General features: G+C 40.1%; 1 long non-coding RNA gene across 1 annotated transcript in view; it reads right to left on the reverse strand.

Annotated features, from left to right (window-relative positions):
* Window positions 1-3601: 3601 nt before the first annotated feature.
* Window positions 3602-23985, reverse strand: part of LOC113600674 (uncharacterized) — a 261381-nt gene continuing 240997 nt past the window's right edge. Inside the window, exon 3 of the long non-coding RNA XR_003421783.2 lies at window positions 3602-4113. This is a non-coding gene — a long non-coding RNA (uncharacterized LOC113600674). The remainder of the gene's footprint in view (window positions 4114-23985) is intronic.

A 23985-nucleotide genomic window follows, 5' to 3' on the forward strand; every position in this document is an offset into this window, starting at 1 on the left:
GGATTGAGTAGATTTAAAATCCTTTTAGTTCCTATCGTGGGTCAAGCCAAACTAACAAAAATCAAGTTCCTGGAGAACATCATTATGCTTCTTGTTGCCTCTTTATCAACTCTCAACATAATTACTTTCACATAACTGTGGATGACAAAACCTATTTTGAAGGTTATTATAAGCATCAACCTGAGGGCCTCTGAAACTCATCTTGAATCTCTGTAAGAATGTTCCTTGGATTTCACAAGGTCTCCTTTGTCACTCCCTAGAAGAAAGTCCTGGAGATCTTAATATCAAGAATAATTGTTCTTGTCCTGAGAAGTTGGTTTCCTTTTATCCGAGAGAGCAAAAGAACACATTAAAATTATAACTCTCAGGATCTCACCCCAGATCTACAGAATTTGAAATTCTATTGGTGGGGCCCAGGTGATTATAGTTTTATAAGCTCATTAGGTGATTCAGATGCACATACACGTTTGGGAATCTCTCTTATAGATGAGAATTATGTAATTGACTAGGTTTCTCCTCAAATTAGGCCACTGGAATGCTTAGAATGCAAATTTATGGCTGACGGGTAGCAGCTATATGGATCATTCTTTTATACTTTTTAATTATTTTCCTGTCTCCCTATGCTTGCATCTTTGGTTTAATTTCTTCTTTCACCTCACTTCCAATTTAAATTCTTGTTATAGTACATAACCACATAAGCCATCTTAAATTCCTTTTGGAACATGTCAAGAAATAGGCAGAGAGCCAGACAAATATGTAAATAATTATGACACTCAGCTTCTGTAGAGAAAAAAATATTCTTGGCAATTGGTACAGAATAAGCACCCTTGGCTGACCTGAAGAAAGCCTCGTGTGTGTGTGTGCGTGTGTGTGTGTGTGTGTGCGTGTGTGAGCACACACACATGCTCACTCATGTTCCAGGAAAGGGGAGAGGCGGCCATACATGTGAATTAGAGAACCATTGTCTTTCTGCTTATCAGTGAATGACTTTTACATTCCTCTATCAAAAAGCAATTGTACTTCTTTGATGCTCTTCATTAAACTTGTGGTACATGTACCAGCTAGAGAATTCATGTCTGAAACAGTACTGTGGATGGATGTTAAATGAGACTACCCTTCTGTCTGTTGTGCCCTTTTTTGCTTAGCCCCCAATTTTTTCCATCTTAATCCCTGTCTTATCTTCCTATACTTCTAACTAATCCCCAACAAAGGGATAAATTTATAGGAGCTTTAGAGAGCGATTCCCAGAATTACTGGAAGGGAAAGGGACCCATAGGTCGTTTTGATATGTTTCAATGAGGGGAAATCACTCTCTGCCATTCTTTCTAAAACCACCAGCCTTTGAGAATCACTGCAAGTGGGGCTAAGCCTGGGAATTCTATCACATGGCTAACAGTCTGCTTTATTTATCTGAATGACTGATCATGTGTCTGTGGCTGGGAGAACCAGATATTCATCTCCTGTTTTAGTCTCCGCAGTCATTCCCTGGAGGAAGCTCTGGGACAACCAGCTCTGGGACAACCAGCCCAAAGGCCTCAGGGAGCCTTTGGGTTAATGTAGACTGACACCATTTCTCTGGCTTGAGGCTGTTAGACTTCAATGCATTTGCTGGTTTTTTACTTTTTGGATACCTACTTATCATACAGCTCCAACTGGTCTGCAACATTAAGTGATGGTTAGGCTTCACCATACCAAGATGAGCTTTATAATAATTGGGTAAGAATTGGGTCACTTTGGTCCTGCCAAAAACCTCAGAATCTGGTAAATCTGATTGGGAGTTGTTCATCGGTGCTCTGTAGGTCAACACAATGCTTGTCAAACCGCTACTCAACTTTGAGGTAAGTATTAAACAAAAGGATCCACCTAAAGGCAAGATCCTTCAATACAACCAGCATTCTGAGAACCTATTTTGTATAATGCATGGGCTAGACATTGCAGGGATCTGCAGACAAGAAGGCTGATAGGATTAATAACAAGAGCCAGCATTTAGTGAGCATCTGGCAGTTCATACACTCACGTTAATTTAATTTGAAAAGTTGACCATTACTCACTTATTACCACAAGAGAACTAAGTCCAGAATGGATGAGAAACTTGCCCAAAGTCACTTATATAGGGTGTTAGAGTTAGGATCCAAAGCTGCTGCTTTTCCCTAACTAGGGTACCACCTGCAGCATGGAAGTGTGTGTGTGGGTGTGTGGATGTGGGTGTTGGTGTGGTGGGGGTGTTGATGTGGTGGGGGTGTGTATGGGTGTGTGGATGTATGGGGTGTGTGGGTTGTGGAGGTGGGCATAGGAATGAGGGTGGGTTTGGGGGTGGGTATAGGTGTGAGGGTGAGTGTGGGAGTGTGTGTTGGGGTGTGTGTGGGTGTGGAGGTGGGTGTGGGGGTATGTAATAAGATATGTAAATCAGTAACCACATACCAGGAAGAAGAAAATAAGGGAAGTATGATGGGAGAAACACCAACAATGTGCTAAAAAGAGATGGAGGGAAAGATCTTCAGGAGGAATTGGAAACTGGCTTTGGAATTGAGTTGAAGACCTTAAGAAATGGATGGAGTTGGGGAAGAAGGAACTGAGACTGGCATACCATGAGGAAGAAACAGTGTAAGGTAACTCCCGGAGATGAGAGGACCAGTCGCTTTAGGAGAGGGGGAGATCCCCAGTTTAGTGGGCATTCAGGGTAGGTCCAAGGGCCCATGGTGGAGAGCTCTGGTGGTGCAGCTGGGCCGGGGAGCGTCTCTCTAATTCGTTAATGGGCTACTCATGGTTGTTGGGCGGCAGATTGACGGCAGTTGTGCCTGAAATGAATGGGCAGGTTGCCTACAGGAATGGTATTTGGAAAGCATGGAGGCCAACTAAAAGAACTTCAAAGAAGTCCTAGAAAGAGTGAGAGCAACTTGACTGTGGGCAGCAGGAATTCATGGAGGGGGACAGATCCAAAACCCATACTCAGGGCTTCAGCAATGATTAGAAAGAGCAGGAGCAGATCTGGGGATAAGTTCAGTTTGGGATACGTTGAGCTTCAAGCAAGAGCAGGAAATTCAGGTAGAGATGCCCAGAGGGCAGCTGGAATCACCACCTACAGTTAGGAAAGGGAGGTTTAGTAAAATGGGAGAGAATTTTGCATAGAGGTTTATAGGAGGAGTTTTGTACTAAAGGAGAAGCCAGGACCGCAGAAAGGCAGAAGGAAGAGATTGGAGATAATAGGTGGTGGTTATTAACTGTAAACACAATGTGACTGGGGAGAAAAAAATATGGGTGCAACAAAGGAAGAGCTGTGATGAATTAACTGGCAAACTTGCCTTTACAGAACTAACTCCCCATACACAAAAGACTTAAGGAGGGAAGAACCATCCCTACGATCTTAATAAAAGTTGGATGACAGGCTAGGCCTCCTGGTTTGTGATATTCAGGATTCCCTCGGGTTGTTTTTTGTTGTTGTTTAAGATCGGCCAGCCTGAAATAACTTTTCAGTTTTCTCCTTTTGGTTTGTTTCATTTCCTACGTCTTGGGTAATAGGAACAGACACCAGCAATTCCTCTTTAAAATAGAAACCTAAAAGGTAGGCTGAGAGAGATCTACCCCACAAGCTATTCCCGCATCTACTAATTTTTCCTGCTCGCCCCAGCGCCCCAGCGCTGGAAGGTGATCCCTGCTTCATTACCAAGGAATTACCTGGGCATTGCTGCAACTGAGCAAACATTTATTCAAGCCAGAAGCACTTCAAATGGCAAGATTACTCTTTCAATATTCACCATCCTGCCCTAGGCAACGTAGGCCAGAAGGCTGCTAATTACTTTCAAACTCAGAAAGAAAGTTTAATAGATTTGAATGATCGCTATCGTGCTCTTAAGTCACTTGGCAAGTGGCGAATAATGGTATAGGGCATACCACGACTGAGGGAATAACTACTATAAAATAAATAACTAATACCATGCAAATTGATCTGTTCATACACGAATTGGTTGTACTCACCGCAGGAGGGGTAGCTCCTGAAAGGGCGGCACCAGCACCTCTCTCCACGCTCTGGTCTTTACCGCAAAGCATCAATGGCTCTTAAATGGGGAATCCACCTGGCCCAGAGTTGATTTGGCTTCTTGCTGTCTCCTCTGGCTGTAAAATTTAGGAGAAGAGGCAAATGAAGATCTGTTTGAAGATTTTAAATCTTCTAAAGAATCAGATCCGGTTCATTTTAGACTCCGTTATCTTCACCTCCTCTTTAAAAAACCTGGCGGTGACATCTAACTCCAAAATAATTCACAAATGAGCCAACCAGTAAGGGGTTGCTGTCTGCATTTTGGATACGCATGGAAGTTAGAGTTTCTCGGTTAGAGAAAGGGCTTTGGAGTCAATTAGTCCTGAGTTCAGTTTTCAACTCATTGATTACCATTAAGCCACTTAACCAAATTACTCTGGAAAAGAGCTGTGGCAGGCTGTAGGCTCTGGGTTACGGTGATGAACAAGCAGACACAGTCCCTGCTTTTATGAAGCATTCCTGTTAGTTGGAGGAGATAGGCAATTAAAAAAAAAATGCTGTAATGGACATCAAAACAGGGCCACGAGGTTCAGAGTTCCTGTGGGGTCTTGTCCGGGAAGGTGTTGGAAGTGTTGCTTACTTCTCCCTCTCTATGTGTGATCTTGGGCAAATTTCTTTACCTCTCAGCTTCCTCGTAGGGCTGTTGGGATGATTCGGTTAAATAATAATTACAAATCCCTAAGTACTAATCTGGCATGTGGGAAACACACAATGAACACTATCTGATACTATTTTAAGCTCCCAGTGCCAGTATTTTGAATCATTTTCTTCACTCACTGCTACATCCCCAGTGCCTAGAGTTGTGCCTGACACATGGCAGACATTTAATAAATGTCTGTTGGCTGAATAACTTTAATGAGGAAGATAATCATGATGGGGAAAAAAAAAAGACAACAGGGGAGATAAGAGTAAACAACAAAAAGTTTCTTAGACTACTTGATGGAGCCCTGGTAACTTGGGTGCAACAAAGTAGAGCTTTTAAGGGAGAAACTAAGCCCCAAAACAGAGTGCTCAAAAATTGAAACGGTAATTAACCCTCAAATGAAGGAATCAAATACTGTCTTCTCTCTCTTTATCCACTAGGGGGAGTATACTCCTTACCGCAAGTCAGCCTTTCCCAAGCTTTGTAAAATAAGGAGTTAATGGGACAACAACTAGAACCTGAGGCTGCAGCCTGTAGGTTTAAATTTAAGCAGATAGTTAAAAAGAAAAGAAAGAAAAAGAAGGAAGGAAGGAAGGAAGGAAGGAAGGAAGGAAAGAAAGAAAGAAAGAAAGAAAGAAAGAAAGAAAGAAAGAAAGAAAGAAAGAAAGAAAGAGGAAGGAAGGAAGGAAGGAAGGAAGAAAAGAAAGAAAGAAAGAAAGAAAGAAAGAAAGAAAGAAAGAAAGAAAGAAAAAGAAAGAAAGAAAAAAGGGTCTCAGATAAAATCAAGTGGTAGGCAAAACAATTGATCAACATGTGATTTGGCTACTCTTTCAATCTTTGTAAGAGAAGAATAAAAATTAAAGAAAACCATTATTTCATTAACTGTAAAAAGAACAAGCCCTATTACGAAGGGTGCATATCTGCTCATTTCTTAATCTTTGGGCACTCAAAGTAAGATGTTCTAAAAATTATGGAAATATCATTACTTGATTGTTTTAGAAATCTAAGTTTGCCAATATTGATTTTTTGAACATTTCTAAAATATTTTATTTTTGAGTGATCCCTATACCCAAAACGCACAACCCCAAGATCGAGAGTTGCACGTGTTACTGAATGAGCCAGTCAGGCAAGCCTTCACATATTTTCTTGCATGCTTGATCCAGATCATTTGTGAATTACAATATTTTGCTTTTCATTAAAGCTGCTATCTCATATTCATGGATGGAGCTTATAAACCACTATAAAACCTGTGTTGAACATATGTTGAAATGATGAGGCAAGAAGCATAAATAGAGCGATAATCTCTAACAGAGCCTGGTAATCCTCTAAGCTCGAGCGGCTGTTGGCAAATGTGGCCTCTGCACGCCGCACAGGTAAATCCCAGGTTCCTTCCATGATGACAATGATGTGACTTCCTGGAACTCTCAGGTATGACACACTACTACTTAACTGAAAATCATTTTTATCATAATAAGAACAATTTTAGAAATGCCTTTATTTTATTATGTATGTATAAATAACAATGTTGCGTGTTTTTCATGTCGGTTACAATTTCAGTGACTTAAAGCTATGAACAAAAGTCATTCTATGCTTCAAATTCCAAACTCAAGGAGGCACCTGTGTTAGAGCCAGCTCCCTCCCCAAAGGTTAACTAGACAGACACCTGTCAGGACTGACTCTCTCACCAAGGCGTACGATGCTCCTGAGAGGGGAGAAGGCAGCCTGTCTTAGGAAGTGCAGTTTGCAGAGAGTCAGATGCTTTGCTCCCCAAAACCCAGAGAAGCACAGATGCCAAGAGCATCCTCATAAGGCTTGGCCTCGCCTGAGACAAAATGGACACTTTTCTCCTTAATTAGATGTCTGCTTTGTCAGGGACTTGTCGATCTGTCTCATTCTCTCGAAGCAGTGGGAAAGTTAACTGGAGTGAACCTGGCGTCACAGGGATTGCCAGGTAAGGAGGGGAGTCAGGGCTATTTGGGGTTTCTGGGAGGTAAGGACGATGGATCCCACCGGTCCTGCCTGGAGATGGCTGCAGAGGGAAGATGAGATTCAGACCTATAGAGTTGCCTGGAAACAAAGCAAGAGTAGCTAAGAGGTGTAGGCAAAGGAAAGCCACATGAATGTGCCAGCAAGGGGTCAGCAGTGGAGGTGGCCAAACTTAAGGAGCAATGCCCAGGAAAGCTTCAAAGGCTTGAGCCTGGCTGGAGCAGGGCAGGTTGGAGCTATCGTCCACCCTTAATGGCAACAATCCTGGTGAGCAACTATGGTCCACCAGGGAGACACCTGTAACCTCACCCAGTTAAGTAAGATGTTTATTCTTGTCACAACACTGAGGAGCTAGCAGCTAGAAGAGAGAAAAGGGAAAGTTTTGTAGAGAGCAAACCATGCTCCCTCCCCCAAAGGAAACCATAGGAGCCATATAGTTGGATCTAGTCAAGTCTGGGGCCATCGGAGAAAGCTTTGAACTAAATATGCAGTTTAATTTTTAAAAATGAACAGAAAAGAGTCTTTAAAAGATGAAACAAGACTTCTGTGATAACCAAAATTTATTGGAAGTTATCAACTGTGGTCACTAATCATGAAGGGACTCAATATCCATTAAGAAAGGGAAGTTCCAACCCCGTACTCATGGAGACAGCTACTAGAAGAAATTAAAACCACTTATGTTCAAACCCTCAAATTTTTTTCTTAAAACTATCTACTTTAAACAAATTTTAGGGGAAAAAAGGGAAGATGGTATTCACTCCAGTCAGGAATCGAGTATTGACGTTCTAAGGCACATACCTGGTTTCTTGTGGTGCCTCCCATTATTACTCTGTCAATTGCACTTTGTTGGGTTCCTGTGAGTCATGGTGGCTTAGAGGTCTGAGTGAATCTCCCTTCACATTCTAGTCCATCCACTGATAAGATAAATGTGCTCTTCTCAAATCCTTCTTTTCCAATCTAAGTCAGATGACCTATCTAAAATCCAGATCTTAGCCACTTGCTGTAACACCTGGGTGAATGATGTAACCTCGTTTTCTCATTGACAAAATCCAGGGGTGACTCTATGAGCCTTCTGACCCTTCTCCTTAGTAAGGAAGAGACTTTTAGGATGCATTATCCCGAGATATAGAGCAAGGTGGAATTGAAAAAAAAGTTTAAAAGGTGTTTAAGTGGACTCATGGCTAACAGATGAGACTATAAAGAGTAATGTAGACAGAAAGAGATGAGAAGCATAGGCGAGAATCTGGTTTTGGGAGTGAGCATGTTTCAGGACACTTTGAGGAGAGACAGATTGTAATTAAGTTAAAGGGAGGAGGGCAATTAGGTAATGAGGGCTAAGGGCTTTACAATGTGAGATTTTATAACCATATTTGAAAAAAATTCCCCTGGGCTCTGAGAAAAGAAAGCATATAGGGAGGCTCAGGAGAGAGAGAAATAGTTTATGAGCTTGGGAACTAAGGAACAAAATGAGGATGATAGTTTAGGAGTGACACAGGAAGAGCATTCACATAGTTTGATAAAATTAGCATCCAAACTGGCGGGTGAAGAGAGGATCTCCCGAAAACAGCCGGAAACACAATAACATCAACAACTGCTATAGCAATTTAAGGGTTACAAACCATTCTAATATGGTCCTCAAACTGACCTCAACAGGGCAACCACAGAGGGAGTCAGAGGCCAGGGTTAGGGGCAGGTCTCTGAAACTTGGTTCATATGTCCAGTGAAGAGGATGTTAAAACTGATAGGCTGAGCTTGCAAAAGTCAATTTTCCTTCCGTCTCCTAAAACCCTTCGTAATCTTAACTACAATACATATAGGATAAGGAAAAAGAATTGAAAACATAAAACTCACCCCCAAACTCAAGTGCTGTGTTAGGGCTAAGCACTAAGTGTTTCAAGGTTATTAATAGGAAACAACCAACAGAGATTTCCGGGGGGGAGGGGGGGTGGTGCGGATAATAAGCTAAAAGCAAACACAAATATCTTTATGCATATTGAGAAGGCTATATTGGTAGAATATACATGACACAACTCACTGCCATTCTTTTGCAACATTCATCTTTACATCAAACCATGAGGAGCATGTTTTTCGGGTGCTCTTAGGGAATGTACTCAGTCATCTTTGTCAGTGTTATTCTAGTCCCAGCTGTGATTCACTGGTTTGCTTATATCTGAATCCTGACTATGTGTGTGGGGCTTTGTAGGTGTAGACAAATTTGTATTAGATAATAATATGTATCCCTTTCCTGTGGCTGCTATAGCAAATTCCCGCAAACTGGGTGATTTAGAGCAATAGGAATTTGTTTTCTCAGTTCTGGAAGCCAGAGTCTGAAATCAATGTCACTGGACAAACATTACAATGTCAGCACCGTATGTGCCTTCTGGCAGGACTGGGGGAGAACCCCTTCCTTGCCCCTTCCAGCTTCTGCTGGAATTCTGGCGGCTTCTGCAGTGCTCAGCCACTTGTGGCCCCGTGACTCTAATTTTTATTTTCACAGCACCTTCCTCTGTATGTGTATGTGAACATCTCCTGTTTCCTCTCTCTTACGAGGACCCTTGTGACAGCATGTGGCACTCCCTCTGTTAATCCAGGGTATTCTCCTGTCTCAAGATCCTGAATCACATCTGCAAAGTGTGTGTGTGTGTGTGTGTGTGTGCGTGTGTGTGCACGTGTGTGCACATATGGGTGGAGATAAATATCTTTTGCTATTCAGTTAGTGTTCAGCTGAGTCTCCTTAACGGTCTAGATGTCCTTCTCAGAAGTGGAGAAGTATGGCCATCAGGTGTTATACTATGATTTGATGACCACTGTCCATCCATGTGCCTTAGTCCAGCACCTCAGGCATGTTTCTCTTGTCTCCTGTCCTGTGGTGCCGTTACCTATGTGGTGACTCTGAAGTCACAGCTCACTACCTACTCTCAAATCAGGAAACTTCTCTAATTGGCAGTTGCTTGAACCCCAAAGTACACAGCAACACAGAGCCCAGACCCAAGGGTCCTTTAATGTTGTGAGTGGCTTTCTCTGAGTGCTGGACCCTTGACTTCTGAAGTTCTCTGGTGCCAGAAAGTCTGTAGTGACAGGATTTCAGGGGCCTCCGCCCTACGAGTTGATCACGTGCCTCTGGTAAACAAGCATTCTTATCTTAGACACTGGGAATGGCTGCTTATCAGGCAAGACTTTCACTGACCCGATTAGAGGCACAGCTGCTCATCTGCCAGGCCCTAGGAAAATTACTGAACTGTATGAAGGCTGCAAAATCAGTGGCCAAGGGCTCTGCAGCTTGTCTTTGGAACTGTTATTGTGACTCCAGACTTAGCCTCCATTGAAGACAATTGTGGACCGAGTTCAGTCATAAACATGCTGGGATTGCCATCAGAAAAGGCAAGCTCACACTAACAGGTTTCTCTTTGGTGAGCTGGGACACGCCCCAAATGAGAGTTGATCCGACTGAAACATACACTTGGAGATTGACTTCCATGGGTTTCTGGATGGAAGGTCTCCATTTTTTTCATTACCTTCCTTGCTTGCTCACATTCTAGGAAAGTACCTCTATCGTTGTACAGATGATGAAACATAATGGCATAACATACTGTTGTGACAAAGATGAAGAAATGTACATTTTAGAATGAGAAAGCCTACAAAGTGGCTACTGTGGGTGTGAATAATCTTCACATGACGCATTTCTTAGGGAGGATTTCTGAGACAGTATGCTGATTTTCTGTGTTGACCTGTTTGCATAGTTCCTAGTTTATTCCATTAGCTCTGCCAAACCTCATTTACTTTGCCACTTGGTATGGTAGGTCGCTTGAGCCCTAGACTGGGAGTGAGGTCGTATTTTTTTTTAAGTTTCTTTATTTATTTTGAGAGGGGAGGGGAGGGGCAGAAAGAGGAAGAGAAAATCCCAAGCAGGCTTCTCACTGCTAGCATGGGGCCTGGCACAGGACTCGAACCCACAAACCGTGAGATCATGACCTGAGCCGAAATCAAGAGTCAGGTGCTTAACCCAGTGAGCTACCTGGGAGTTCCAAGGTCATGTGCTCTATTCCAATCTCCTTTAGAGAGTAATCTATGCCTCTAGAAAAGTCACAGGCTCTTTTTTTGTTTACTCCTTCTCTCCATTAAATACACGTTATAGCACGTTATTGATAAGGGTCTCCTCAAAATGGAAAAGATCAGGGCAACATGTAGGTCTTAGATTTTTTGAGAGAAAAGAGCAATATAAACGCAAGAAATGACTGCTATTCTACATACACATTATATTAGTTGTAGACATAAAGGTTGACTACTGAGATTGTGTTATTCTAAATAAAACATAGGAAAGGGGATGGGTGAAATAGGTGATGGGGATTAAGGGCACTGCGTGTTGTATGGAAGGGTTGAATCACTAAATTGGACACCTAAAACTCATATCACCTGTTAACTAACTGGAATCTAAATAAAAACTAAAAAAAAGAAGCATATTGGAAAAAAAATAAAACACGGCAAAAAGAACATTATACTTTCAATGTAGGGATAAGGAAAACGTGTATCTATGGGGGAAACTATGTGAAAAATACTATGATTTCCAAAACAATTAAATGACAGATTTCTTTTCTTCGAAGGACTCTTAAATATAATAACCTTTTGGCTTATATAGACAGTATAAATAAGCAAAAAGAATGTATTTGCTTTTGAAAATGAAATTAATACAGAGCTTGCCCATTTTGCCTCTTCTCCTAATAAGTACAAGGATTAAGAAGTCTTTATTGGTTCCTCATTTCTCTCCTACAAACAACTTAACATTTTTCTACCCCATTCTACTATCACACATTACTTGCATTTCACAGCTGGCGTTTAACAGCTTGAGCTGTGGGGTCAATATCTCTGGGTTCAAATTCCAGATCTACTCTTAGTTATATGACCTTGGGCAAGTTTCTTAATCTTTTTGGACTTCAGTTCTGTCATCTGTACAGTGGGGATAATAATAGTACATCCCTTAGAATGTTGTAGTGCATATTAGTGCTTGGTTCCTAGAAAGCTCTCAATAAATCTTAGTTACTAATATTACTTTCTTTTAATAGATGACCTATTCTTTCTTGTATGAGACTGATTTATGTTTCCATTTCTCCCACTAAGTTATTGCGAAGAGAGAGATGGGACCGTGTCTTCTTCACCTTGTATCTCTCCCATGTGTTTAGTATAATGCATTGCACATGGCAGATACCTAGTAAAGATTTGTAGAACTGAATTATCTCAAGCATTTGGAAAATGTATGCACATGTAGTCGCATGAAGTTTCAAATTAAGGATCAGAAATCCATTATATTGCAAAAGCCTATTTTCATGGGAACAATATCACCTTAAAGACTGCAGTTGAATCCTTCCTCCCTCTTGCTGCCCTCAGACTCAAACTGAAACCAGGTGTCACTCATCTGCCATTTGCACTTTGGTCTCTAGACACTGTCGGTTAGCCCATCCAGTACCACAGATAGCTCCGCAGCTCATTCTCCCCGGGAGCCTCACACCAAATCATGTCTTCCTCCAGAATGTGTGCTGTTCCACAGCGTCCTCCACTTTGGTTCTTAGAACCTAACAAGTAGGGCCTCCCAACTCTCTTAGGACCCAGTTTCTATCTAATGTGGCCTGGGATTTGCAAGGTTTAACACTCATGAGTCCCATTCTACGTGATCACAGAAATACATATTAAATTGTATGATTCTGTTAAACAAGTTTGAAAGCTCTTCCAGCTACACATTTGAAGCTGTAGTCTTTGCGAAGAGATGTGTTTTTTTTTTTCTTTTAATGTTCTCTGGAGGCATCTGGTCGAAACCCCTAAGCAACTGGAGCGGGTGAGGCATTGCCATGACAAGGGATTTGCTGCATAATGCTTGGGTCTAAGAAATGTCACATTCCCTTGTTTGTTCAAAATCAAATTAAATCTGGTTGTGAGCTTGATTTCTCCAATCCCAGTCAGGTTTGGAATTCCTTCCCCTTCCTCAGGGTTAAGCAGGAGGATATTTTCACAGTTAAGGACGTTTGGGAATAGGTATTTTTAAAAATTTATTTATATTGAGAGAAGAGAGAAAGAAAGACGGTGTGCACGTGTGTGGAGGAGGGGCAGAGAGAGGGGGAGAGAAAATCCCCAGCAGGCTCCTCACTGCCAGCATGGAACCTGATGCGGGACTCGAACCCATGAACCCGTGAGATCATGACCTGAGGTGAAAGGAAGAGTCGGATGCTTAACCGACTGAGCTACTCAGGCATCCCAGGGGGTAGGTATTTTTGATCACAGTTAATGCTCTCCCCTTCATCTAGATTCTGTAGGTGGGCAGCTCCAGCCCCCCAGGCTGAGTAGTGGCATCGGAGCCCTTCTGAGCTGCCTCCTCCCTCATTCCCGGTATCCAACTCAGACTTTACCTGTTCTTGTTGGCTCCCCCATTAGAGTTCAGCATTTCTATTCAGCAAGAGACTCTGGGCCTCTACCACTCTTGAAACCAACCCCTTTTCAAATCTGTCCCCCTCCCATCAATCTTCTCTTGCCCTGGTCCTAGAGGTTTGCTGTAGGGTATCTCCCAGGCCAAGCTGTCCAAAAAAAAAAAAAAAAAAAAAAAAGTCCTACTATTTCTCCCTTGTGAACAACAGAAGCCTTCAGGATGAAAGCTTGGATAAAAAGCATAAGGAAGAGAGAAAAAAAAACTGCTCTCTGTCCTGCGTCTCACACAACAGGAAAAATAAGAATATAGTATCTCTATAAATTATTCTGCTGTGCATTTTATTAAAGTCCCTTGCCTTACTACATATTCTCTTTCAAGCCAAAATCAGAAATATGGACACAAAAGCCCATTGCAAGGAGACAATGGGGCAGGGTGAGCATAGGCAGGACTTGTATCCAGCATGCATCTGGGAGCTGTTGACAAAACCTTGTTTTTCTTGGACAATAGAAACCTCCAAAGGACTAGATTGTGAACAGTATCTGGATTCTCAATGGGGAAGTATGAACTTCTTCATTGGGGTGAGTCAAAACAACCAAAGGAGACTAAATTCTGGTCTTTCTTATCTTTCTTGCGATGTCTATATTTTAGCCAACATTAAATGTCTTCTCATATAGGGCACAACAAAGCAGTTCTGAATAGACCACTGCCTTTGGAATCAAAGAAATAGTTTTATTTAATGGGCTCATTTTGCTGATAATATATTCAGAGCAAAGATTTTAAGTTGTATTTTTAATTTATTTTTTAAAATGTTTATGTATTTTGAGAGAGAGAGAGAGAGAGAGAGAGAGAGAGAGAGAGAGAGAGACAGAGCGCAAGCAGGGGAGGGGCAGAGAGAGAGGGAGACAGAGAATCCCAAGCAGGCTCCAGGCTCTGAGCTGTCAGCACAGAGCCTGATGCGGGACTCAAACTAACAAACCGTGAGATCATGACCTGAGCCGAAGTTGGACACTCAACTGACTGAGCCACCCAGGTGCCCATATTTTATTTTCTAAACCTTACTTATTTTCAGAGAGAGGGAGAGGGAGAGAGAGAACGCATGCTAGTGGGAGGGTGGGGGGCAGAGAGAGGGGGAGACAGAGAATCCCAAGCAGGCTGTGCACTGTCAGTTCTCAGCCCAATGCGGGGCTCGATCTTGCAAACCGTGAGATAATGATCTGACCTGGAATCAAGAGTCAGACGCTTAACTGACTGAGCCCCCCAGGCCCCAAAGATTGTAAGTTTTTTTTTAATTTTTTTTTAACTTTTTATTTATTTTTGAGAGAGACAGAGACAGAGTGTGCGCGGGGGAGGGGCAGAGAGAGAGGGAGTCACAGAATCTGAACTAAGCGCCAGGCTCTGAGCTGTCAGCACAGAGCCCGATGTGGGGCTCAAACTCACGAACCATGAGATCATGACCTGAGCCAAAGTCGGTCGCTTAACTGACGGAGCCACCCAGGCGCCCCCAAAGATTGTAAGTTTTAAGGTCAATTTTCACTATTTTGGCTAATCCTTAGGAATCGCTATGAATTAAAAAAAGTAAACTAGAAATTAACCTAAAAATACATAATTGTGTTAGTTTCAATTGAAGCATTAATATATTGAACTAGTAAAGCAGCACCAAATTAAAAAATTAAAATTTTTCTTTTAAAAATTAAACATACTTGTAATCAGATGCTGAGAATTTGCAAATAGATTAATTCTAAGATTTAGGACCTAACTTGAGTATAATTTGGGAATTTAGGTCAATCAAGCTATCCTATGCTTATTCTTTACTTTTTCAGGGTATGGAAAATGTTTTTTATGGTTTTTTTTAATTTTTAAAAATTGAGGTATAATTAACATATAATACTTTGCAAGTTTAAGATGTACAATGTGTTGATTTGATACATTTATATATTGCAGTATGCTTACCACCATAGCATTATCCAACACCTCCGTCACATCACATAATTAGCATTTCTTTTTTGTGGTGAGAAAGTTTAACATCTAGTCTCTTAGCAAATTTGAAGTATATCGTACAGCATTGCTGGCTATTATCACATGCTGTGTGTTAGATCTTCAGAACTTATTTATCTCCCAACTGTAAGTTTGTACCCTGTGACCAACATCTCCTTAATTCCTCTACCCCCTAGCCTCTGGCAACCACCATTTTACTCTCTGTTTCTGTAAGTTTGGCTTTTTTAGGCTCCACATATAAGTGATAGCATGTGATATTTGTGTGTCTCAGTCTGACTTATTTCACATAGCAAAATGCCCTCAAAGTCCATCCATGTTGTCCCAAATGGCAGGATTTTCTTCTTTCCCCAGACTATACAAGACAACCTCCAAAACAGAGAATTATCCGGTCCACATGTCAATAGCTCCGCTGCTGAGAACCCCTGGTGTTTACCAATACCAGGGGTTGACCCAGACCAGACAAAGTTGTCTCCTTGACTTTAAGACAGCAGTTGCCGCAACGGAGCAGTTGTGTGGCTACAGCAAATCCAGCGAGAGTGATGTCAGCACGTGCCAGGAGAAGCCCCTCTATGGCCAGAACACTGACTTCAGTGCCATGATTTGAGGACAAGGGGAAGGACTGAGGGTAGAGCAATGGAAATGTAACATGGTCGTAGCCTTTTGAGAACACCTGTGGAGAAGGCAGGCGGTGTTGGGGGGAGAGATTTCCGAATGAAATGATAGTCTGGGGACTGCACTCTTCTTCTTAAAATAAACTTTTGGGGTGCCTGGGTGGCTCAGTCGGTTGAGCGTCTGACTTCGGCTCAGGTCATGATCTCATAGTCCGTGAATTTAAGCCCCACGTCGGGATCTGTGCTGACAGCTCAGAACCTGGAGCCTGTTTCAGATTCTGTGTCTCCCTCTCTCTCTGAACCTTCCCTGTTCATGCTCTCTCTCTCTGTCTCAAAAATCAATAAAGGTTAAAAAAATAAAAAAAAAACCTTTAGCTTTAGTTTCCCTTTTGTTTTTTATTTCTTCTGTCAGAGAGAGAGAGAGAGAGAGCACAAGTGGGAGAGAAACACAGAAAGACTGAGAAAGAGAGGATCCCAAGCAGGATCTGTACTGTCAGCATGCAGCCCGACATGGCGCTCAGTCTCAAGAACCATGAGATCATTACCTGAGCTGAAATCAAGAGTCAGAGGCTTAACCAACCAACTGAGCCACCCAGGTGCCCCTTTAATACATTTTAAATCAGTATGTTTCTATCTCAGCCTTATCTCAGAAGAGCACTCAACTTCTTTTTGTGAAATAGCTTCTAGGAAACAACTGTTACTCCAGGTTTTTTCAGCATATTAAACAAAAAAATAAAAATAAAATAGGCATTTCTTTAAGGATAGAAGCCCAGCTTCAGATTATTGTTGAAAAACATATATTCAAAGCTTTGACTTCATATTATCAAAGAAATTTCTCAAGAAATTCCACTTCCAAGCATTCATTTGTCACAGTCATCTTGTTTTTATCCTAATTCAAGATAATTCAATCAAAATGTATTTACAACATGGTCATTAATAATACTAAAGTGTTTAAAGATGAGTGGTAACATTCCAGTAAGAATATAATATTTCATCTGAAAAATGCTTAACAGGTGCCAGACAAATGATAATCAAGAATTAATTGTATAAAAAATGACGTTTGCTTTCAAGGAGATTTTTTATTTGATGATTTTCTCAGGGAATATTTGTCAATCTAAATATTTTGTGTCTTGGCTGAGAAAATTAGAAAACAAATTAAAAACATGTTTTTAATTTGAAAAATTTTCTTAGAGATTGTTTCTTTTTCCCCATTTTAGAAATAAGTCTTCAGTTAGGGGCGCCAGAGTGGCTCATTCAGTTCAACATCCAACTCTTGATTTTGGCCCAGGTCATGATCCCAGGCTCATGGGACTGAGTCCTGTGTTGAGCTCTGTGCTGAGCACGGAGCCTGCTAAAATTCTCTCCCTTTCCCCCTCCGCCACTCCCCCCACTCGTGCACGTGCTCTCTATCTAAAAAAAGAGAGAGAGAGAGAGAAAGAAAGAAGTCTTCAGTTACTTAAACTCTAGCATATATATCCACAATATATAGAGAACTCTTTAAACAACAGAAAGAAGGCAATCAATCCAAGCACAGATTAGACCAAACACATTGCCAAAGAGGATATATGTATGGCAAATATGAAAAGATGCTCTAGATCATTAGGCAGTAGGGAAATGCAAATTCAAGTACTAACTACCTATTAGAATGATTAAAATAAAAAATGCTGATAATACTAGGTGCTGACAGGGATGCAGAGCAAGTGAGTCTCTCACATACTGCTTGTGAGAATATAAAAGGGTACAGCCACTCTGAAAAAGTTTGGCAGTTTCTTAAAAATTTAAACATGGAGTTACCATCTGACTATACAGTCACATCCCTGGGTATTTATTCTACAGGAATGAAAATTTATGTTCACAGAAAACCTGTAGATAAATGTTCATAGCATCTTTATTTGCAATAGCCTAAAACTGGAAACCACCTAAGTGTACTTCAGTGGGTGGCTAGAGAAGCAAACTGTGGTAATCCATACAATAGAACACTATTTAGCAATAAAAAAGAACAAAGTATTAATAAACAAATAACTAGATGAGTCTCAGGCATTGTAATGGGTTAAAAAAGCCAATCTTAGAAAGTTACATTCTCTATGATTCCATTTATATAACATCCTGGAAGTGACAAAGTTATAGTGGTGAAGAAGAAAGCAGTGGTTGCTAAGGATTAGGGCTGGGGGTGGGATGGGAAGGTGAGTATAAACGGGTGGCATGAAGGAGTTTCTTAGTGGTGATGGAACAGTTCTGTATCCTGTTTGTTTTGATGGGTACACTAATCTATACATATCATAAAATTTCATAGAACAATGCAGCCTAAAAAAGAATGAAATATTGTTAAAATCTGACTAAATCTGTGTTATCAATAGTATTGTACCAATATCAGTTTCTTGGCATTTATTTATTTATTTATTTATTTATTTATTTATTTATTTATTTAAATGTCTATTTTTGAGAGAGAGAGAGAGAGAGAAAAAATGAGAGTGGGGGAGGGGCAGAGAGAGAGGAGGACAGAGGATCCAAAGTGGGCTCTGTGCTGACAGCAGAGAGCCCAATGTGGGGCTCAAACTCATGAACCATGAGATAATGACCTGAGCTGAAGTCGGGCTTAATGCCCAGGCACCTCAGTTTCTTTGCGTTTATGATGTGATGTAAGATGTTATCACTGGGGGGATCTGGATGGAGTGTACATGGGAATTATCTGCATTATTTTTGAAATTTCTTATAAATCTAAAAGTGTTTCAAAATGAAATGTTGAAAAAAATCCAGGGGTTAATTAAAAATCTGGTTACAAAATGACATGGTCATTTGGCTTCCATACTCTTTCTTTTTTTAAGTTTATTTATTTATTTTGAGAGTGTGTGTGCGCATGTGCATGAGTGGGGGAGGGGGAGAGAGAGAGACAGAGAGAGAGAGTCCCAAGCAGGCTCCACACCATCTGTGCAGAGCCCGATTCTCTCACAACCGTTAGATCATGACCTGAGCTGAAACCAAGAATTGGACACTTAACTAACTGAGCCACCCAGGTCCCCTGGCTCCCACACTCTTCTTCTATATGCATTTTTCTGACCTTAGAATTCTTCTCTAGGAAAGAATTAAAGAACTGTGTGGGGTGAATCAAGTCTCCTACAGTAGATATTACCAAGCTCTTTCCAATTTGGGAGTGTTCTGCCGATTCAGTCTAACATGGAGCCTTCCCTAGTGGGAAAGTGAAATATATACACAGCAGAGAAGAAAACCTACACCAGTTACCTTGAAATAGTAAACATAAAATATAAATACGAAAGAAGAACCAAACATCACTATATATATGAAGAAAATCCACAGTTTTAAAGACCAAGAAAAAGAAATGGAAACTAACTGGTAATTTAGAGAACAAAAGAAAATTTAAACTCCATGAACTCTACTCTTGTCCTTAAAGAGAACTGTGAAGATGTGGTATTCACAAAATAAGAATTGGGCAATCAGAAAACAAAAAAAAAGCTCTTAGAAATAGCTCTATGATTGTTCCCTTCCCCTACATTTTTAGAAGGGCTTGAATTATGGTTACAAAATGTTTTCAAGCAGAGTAAAATGGGGGGGGAAAAGGAGGAAAATCTAGAAAGGAAAATTAAAACAGAAGATCAAGTCAAAATATCAACAAGTTAAATAGTAAGAATTCCAGAAAGAGAACAATTGAAACAAAATTAAAAGGGTGTGGAGGGGGAGAAAATCAAGGGAAAAGAAATAATAAAAGAACTGAGATAGTCTCCCAGAGCTAAAGAATCTTCCTTTAGAAGCAATCCACCAAATGAGGAACAGATTGAATAAAAATGACCTCCATCAAGTTATAACTCCATGAAAATTCAGTATCTTTTTCTTTTTAAAGTTTATTTATTTTGAGAGAGAGAAAGAGAGAGTGCACTTGTGTACACAATCAGGAGAGGGGCAGAGAGAGAGGGAGAGAGAGAATCCCAAGCAGGCTCTGTGCTGTTGGCAAAACTGAGCCACCCAGGTGCCTCCAAAATTCAATATCTTAAAGATAAGGCATAAAGTAGAAACTTCTTCTGAGATAAAAAAAATAAAAAATACAGATCACCTGCATAGAAGAAGAAATAAGACCAGTGTATTAGACTTTGCAAAAGTAAAATGTTCATAGAAAAATAATATTAACCTAGAATTCTAAACTCTAGTCAATTTAATCAAGTCTAGGAAGAGCATAAAGACCATATTCAATATGGAAGGATTCAGAAACTTCGGTGCCAGGCATCATTTCCAAAAGTTACTTGAGGACATAATCCAGCAAGATAATTCTAGAAAACAAGAAAAAGAAATTGGATAAAAAGAATTGGAAAATAGCCTAGTAGTTAGTGAGGCAAAGAAAAGAAATCTTTGCATGATAATTGGATAGCAAGCCAGAAAGTCAATTAAGTAGACTCTAGGAAGACTGTCTTAAGAATAAAGAAATAAAGAATAAAGAAATCGTTTCTAAGAATTAGATAATGTGACTATACATTGTGAGATGGTAGTAACAACATGGTGAAGAAAAACACACACAAAAAAAACTGTGTAGAAAAATATGTGTGATTATGAAGCAAAATAAAATATGTCAAGATTTTGAGAAATTGAGGAAATATAAGAAATAGCATAATAATAGGAAGTTGAGAAAGGAGAGAGGCAGTACGACCGTTAGAGAATCTTATACTGGAAAACTGAAAGTAATAATTTAAGTCAGATATTTAAAGTTAGAAAGACAAATACGAAAGAATTAAAATCAGAGATAGTTAAAAAGCTTACTTTGGGTATGGGGAGAAAAATATTTATTTATTTATTTGCTGAGGAAAGATTTATTTTGTTTTTAGATTTTTATCTAAATTCCAGTTAGGTAACACACAGTGTAATATTAGTTTCATGTGTACAATATAGTCATTCAACATTTCCATACAACACATGGTACTCATCACAAGTATATTCCTTAATTCCCGTCAACTATTTCATCCATCTGCCCACTATCCCCCTGCCCCCACCACCACTTCCCCTCTGGTAAGCATCAGTTTGTTCTCTATAGACTCCGAAAAACAGTTTACTTTAAAAAGTAGGATTGAAAAGATGTTTGTATGGAAACTATTGCTATTGTTCACTATGAGGCCCTTAGTATAGCTTTTCCACACATACATGTACATATTACTTTGTTGTAAAAAATTAGCAAAGGAGAAAGGAAACACTCCAGTGTTCATGGTATTTTTAAAACAGCTATATTGAAGTATCACTGACAATCAAAAACAGTGTAAATATTTAAAGTATACAATTTGAAGAGTTGACATATACACCTTCATGCAACCATCACTACAATCAAGATAATGAACATCTCAATCATCTCCAAAAGTTTCCTCCTGCCCCTTTGCTATCTCTCCCTTCTCCTTCCATCCCTATCAACTATGTCCAGGCAGCTACTGATCTACTTTCTGTCATGAAACATTAGTTTTCATTTCGTAGAATGTTACATAAATGGAATCATGTGGTATATATACTTTCTTTGTCTGGCTTATTCTGTAAGGTTAATGTCATTGTGATTCATCCATGTTATAGTGTATACTAATATTATAATTCTTTTTTATTGCTGAATAGTAGTCCATTGTATGGATATACCACAGTTTTATCCACCTAGTTGATGGCCATTCGGATTGTTTGCAGTTTTTGACATTTAAGATTACTAGATATTAATGTACAAGTTTTTATATGGACATGCACTTTCAGTTTTCTTAGAAACACTTAGGAGTGGAATGGCTAGATTCCATAGTAAGTGTATTTTGGGGGGAGGGTGTATGTTTTTTGCTTTTCAAAGAAATTTCCCAAGTGTTTCCCAAAGTGGCTGCACCACTTTATGTCCCCACCAGCATGCTTAAGAGGTTCAATCACTTTATTCTATATTTTGCCTATACTCTGAATGGTTGGTTCTTCTAATTTTAGCCATTCTAACAGGTATGTAGTGGTATCTCACTTTGGTCATAACTTGTATTTACCTAATGGCTGAACAGCTTTTTGTGTGCTTATTCATGCTTCTTGGTGAAATGTCCATATTTTTGGCCTATTTTATAATTGGCTTGCTTATTTTCTTATTCTGGATATGTAATTTGTTTTACTCTATGTTCTTTTTTATTGGTATTTGCCTCCTTTATTCCCCTCCTGCACATTCCAGTAGAGTATAGATATGGACATTAGGATATTATTTAAAAATACAGTTAAATTGAACCCATTTTGGGTTGACCAATTTGAACACCTAATTCCTAGCCACTCAAGCAGATACCTACCTACAGGGGGGAAGCATTCATTTAGAAAACAGAATGTGGCCCTCTTGGTTTAGGGTAGAATGTCTTATACCCAGGACTCATCAGGTCTCTCAATGAAGAAATCCACAGGAGTGTTGAAAAGTCTTCTCTAGCAGATCTGGGGTTTGATTGGGGCCAGATAACAAAGTCTGTGGTTGTCTGTCCTGGGGAGATTCTGGAAGGGCAGGGTGAGGTCTGAACTTGCATTCAGGCTGATCAGGAGACAGTAATTGCAATGGCCCCAGAGGCCTGACATGGCAGGAATTTCATGTTCTTGATTCTCTCTCTGCTCGCCAGTATCAGACAGCTCTCAGTTGAATCAGCTCTTTTTGGGCTACGTGCAGATTTGTGGTTCAAGGCATAGTTGGGCAGTTTGTCTATAATTCCTCATCAAACATTCCCTGCTCCTTTTCCTGTTTGTCTGATATGGGAACTTTGGAATATTTCTTACTTCTTCTCAGAAGTAAGCACCTAGAGTAGATGATTCTAAGATGTAATTAGGGTCACCTAATGTTTTACAAATACCATCTTAGGCATATTCAAGTGTAAAACATGGTACAATTTTAATTATTAACCCCCAAATTCAGCACGTCTGAAATTAAGGGCTTCCCAAGGACATTTCAGAGCCCTCTTCCAGACACCTGAGCTAACCAGACCAGACCTCAACCCAAAATCCTTTGCCTCCCACATCCCTCCCAACCTGTTCTCAACCAAACATGGCCCTGTTAAAAAACCTTATGTTCTGAGTCAAGAGACAGCACGTATACAGGGAAGATAGTTTCAGCATTTAAAAGACAACGTTAGAGTCATATGGAATTTTTTACAAAACAATAATAGAAATGTTTTGGATGTGTACTGTGACAAGTTCAATAACTGTTGGAGAACAACAGAAAATAAACTTTCAAATTGGTATTATCCTGTGAAATCTGCAATAAATGGTTTATGAAAACTAACCATGTTGCCTTGGGTTTGTTAGTTGTTTCACTGATTTCAAAGCCGTGACTTTAAATGACCCCAGCATTTCACTGATGAAATCTAAAAGGGCTAGAGCATAGAAAAACACTTAAGATTGAAAAAGAAAGGTTTGTGTTCACGTGTGATCTCTACCAGTTACTACCTATGTGGCTTAGTCTCTCTGAAATTTAGTTTTTTCATCTATAAAAAGGGAATAATCCTTCCTCAGGTAAGATAGGAAATTTTAAAGACTTTGTAACAGTAAAGAAAATTCTGGTTATCACCCAGATAGACATTTTCTGTGACTAGCAAAGGGCTGTTTTTTTTTTTTATTGTTGTTTGTTTGTTGTTTTAATTAAGAGTTAAAGGAACATATTTCATTCTAAAAACTCTTTGGGATAAATTGGACTTTGAGTGAGCTGCGATAGCTTGCAACTCCTTACTCGGTCTTGAAGTTAGCACTTCCCTGTGTTTAATCTCTTTACTCTGATGGAAGAACAGACTAAAGGAGGCAGAGGTCCAGCTTTTGCTCTCTTTTAGTGCTAGGTCCACACCAAGGAGGAAATGAAGACAGAATTGCTGAGTCACCTGTTCCCTTCAGAACACTGTAGAATCAAACTATTTCTTATTCTAAGTGTCTGCTCTTGCAGCCCCAGGGTTTAATGCTGTGCATCTCCATTTGGCCTCATCATGGTTTACCCTGGTTATGCTCAAGAACCACATAATAAGCCACAAATGGCCAAAACCCACTTGATAACTATCTTGGTTTCTACCCAAACCTGCCTTTTTTTGTTAAGTCAGTATTTTAAACACCACTGCGTTTTAGAATGATAGCTACAATACTAGCAAAGGAACAAAATTAGTTTGTGCAGTTTCTTTCCTTTCTTTCTTTCTTTCTTTCTTTCTTTCTTTCTTTCTTTCTTCCTTTCTTCCTTTCTTCCTTTCTTTTCTTTTCTTTTTGCCAGCGGGTATGTGCTAGCACATTGATCCAACTTTTGTTATCTAAACTTGAGCCAGAATATCACGTAGAATATTTTCCCATTTATGAAGTA

This window comes from Acinonyx jubatus, chromosome F2, assembly GCF_027475565.1.
Source record: "Acinonyx jubatus isolate Ajub_Pintada_27869175 chromosome F2, VMU_Ajub_asm_v1.0, whole genome shotgun sequence".
In the NCBI taxonomy this organism is placed as follows: domain Eukaryota; kingdom Metazoa; phylum Chordata; class Mammalia; order Carnivora; family Felidae; genus Acinonyx; species Acinonyx jubatus.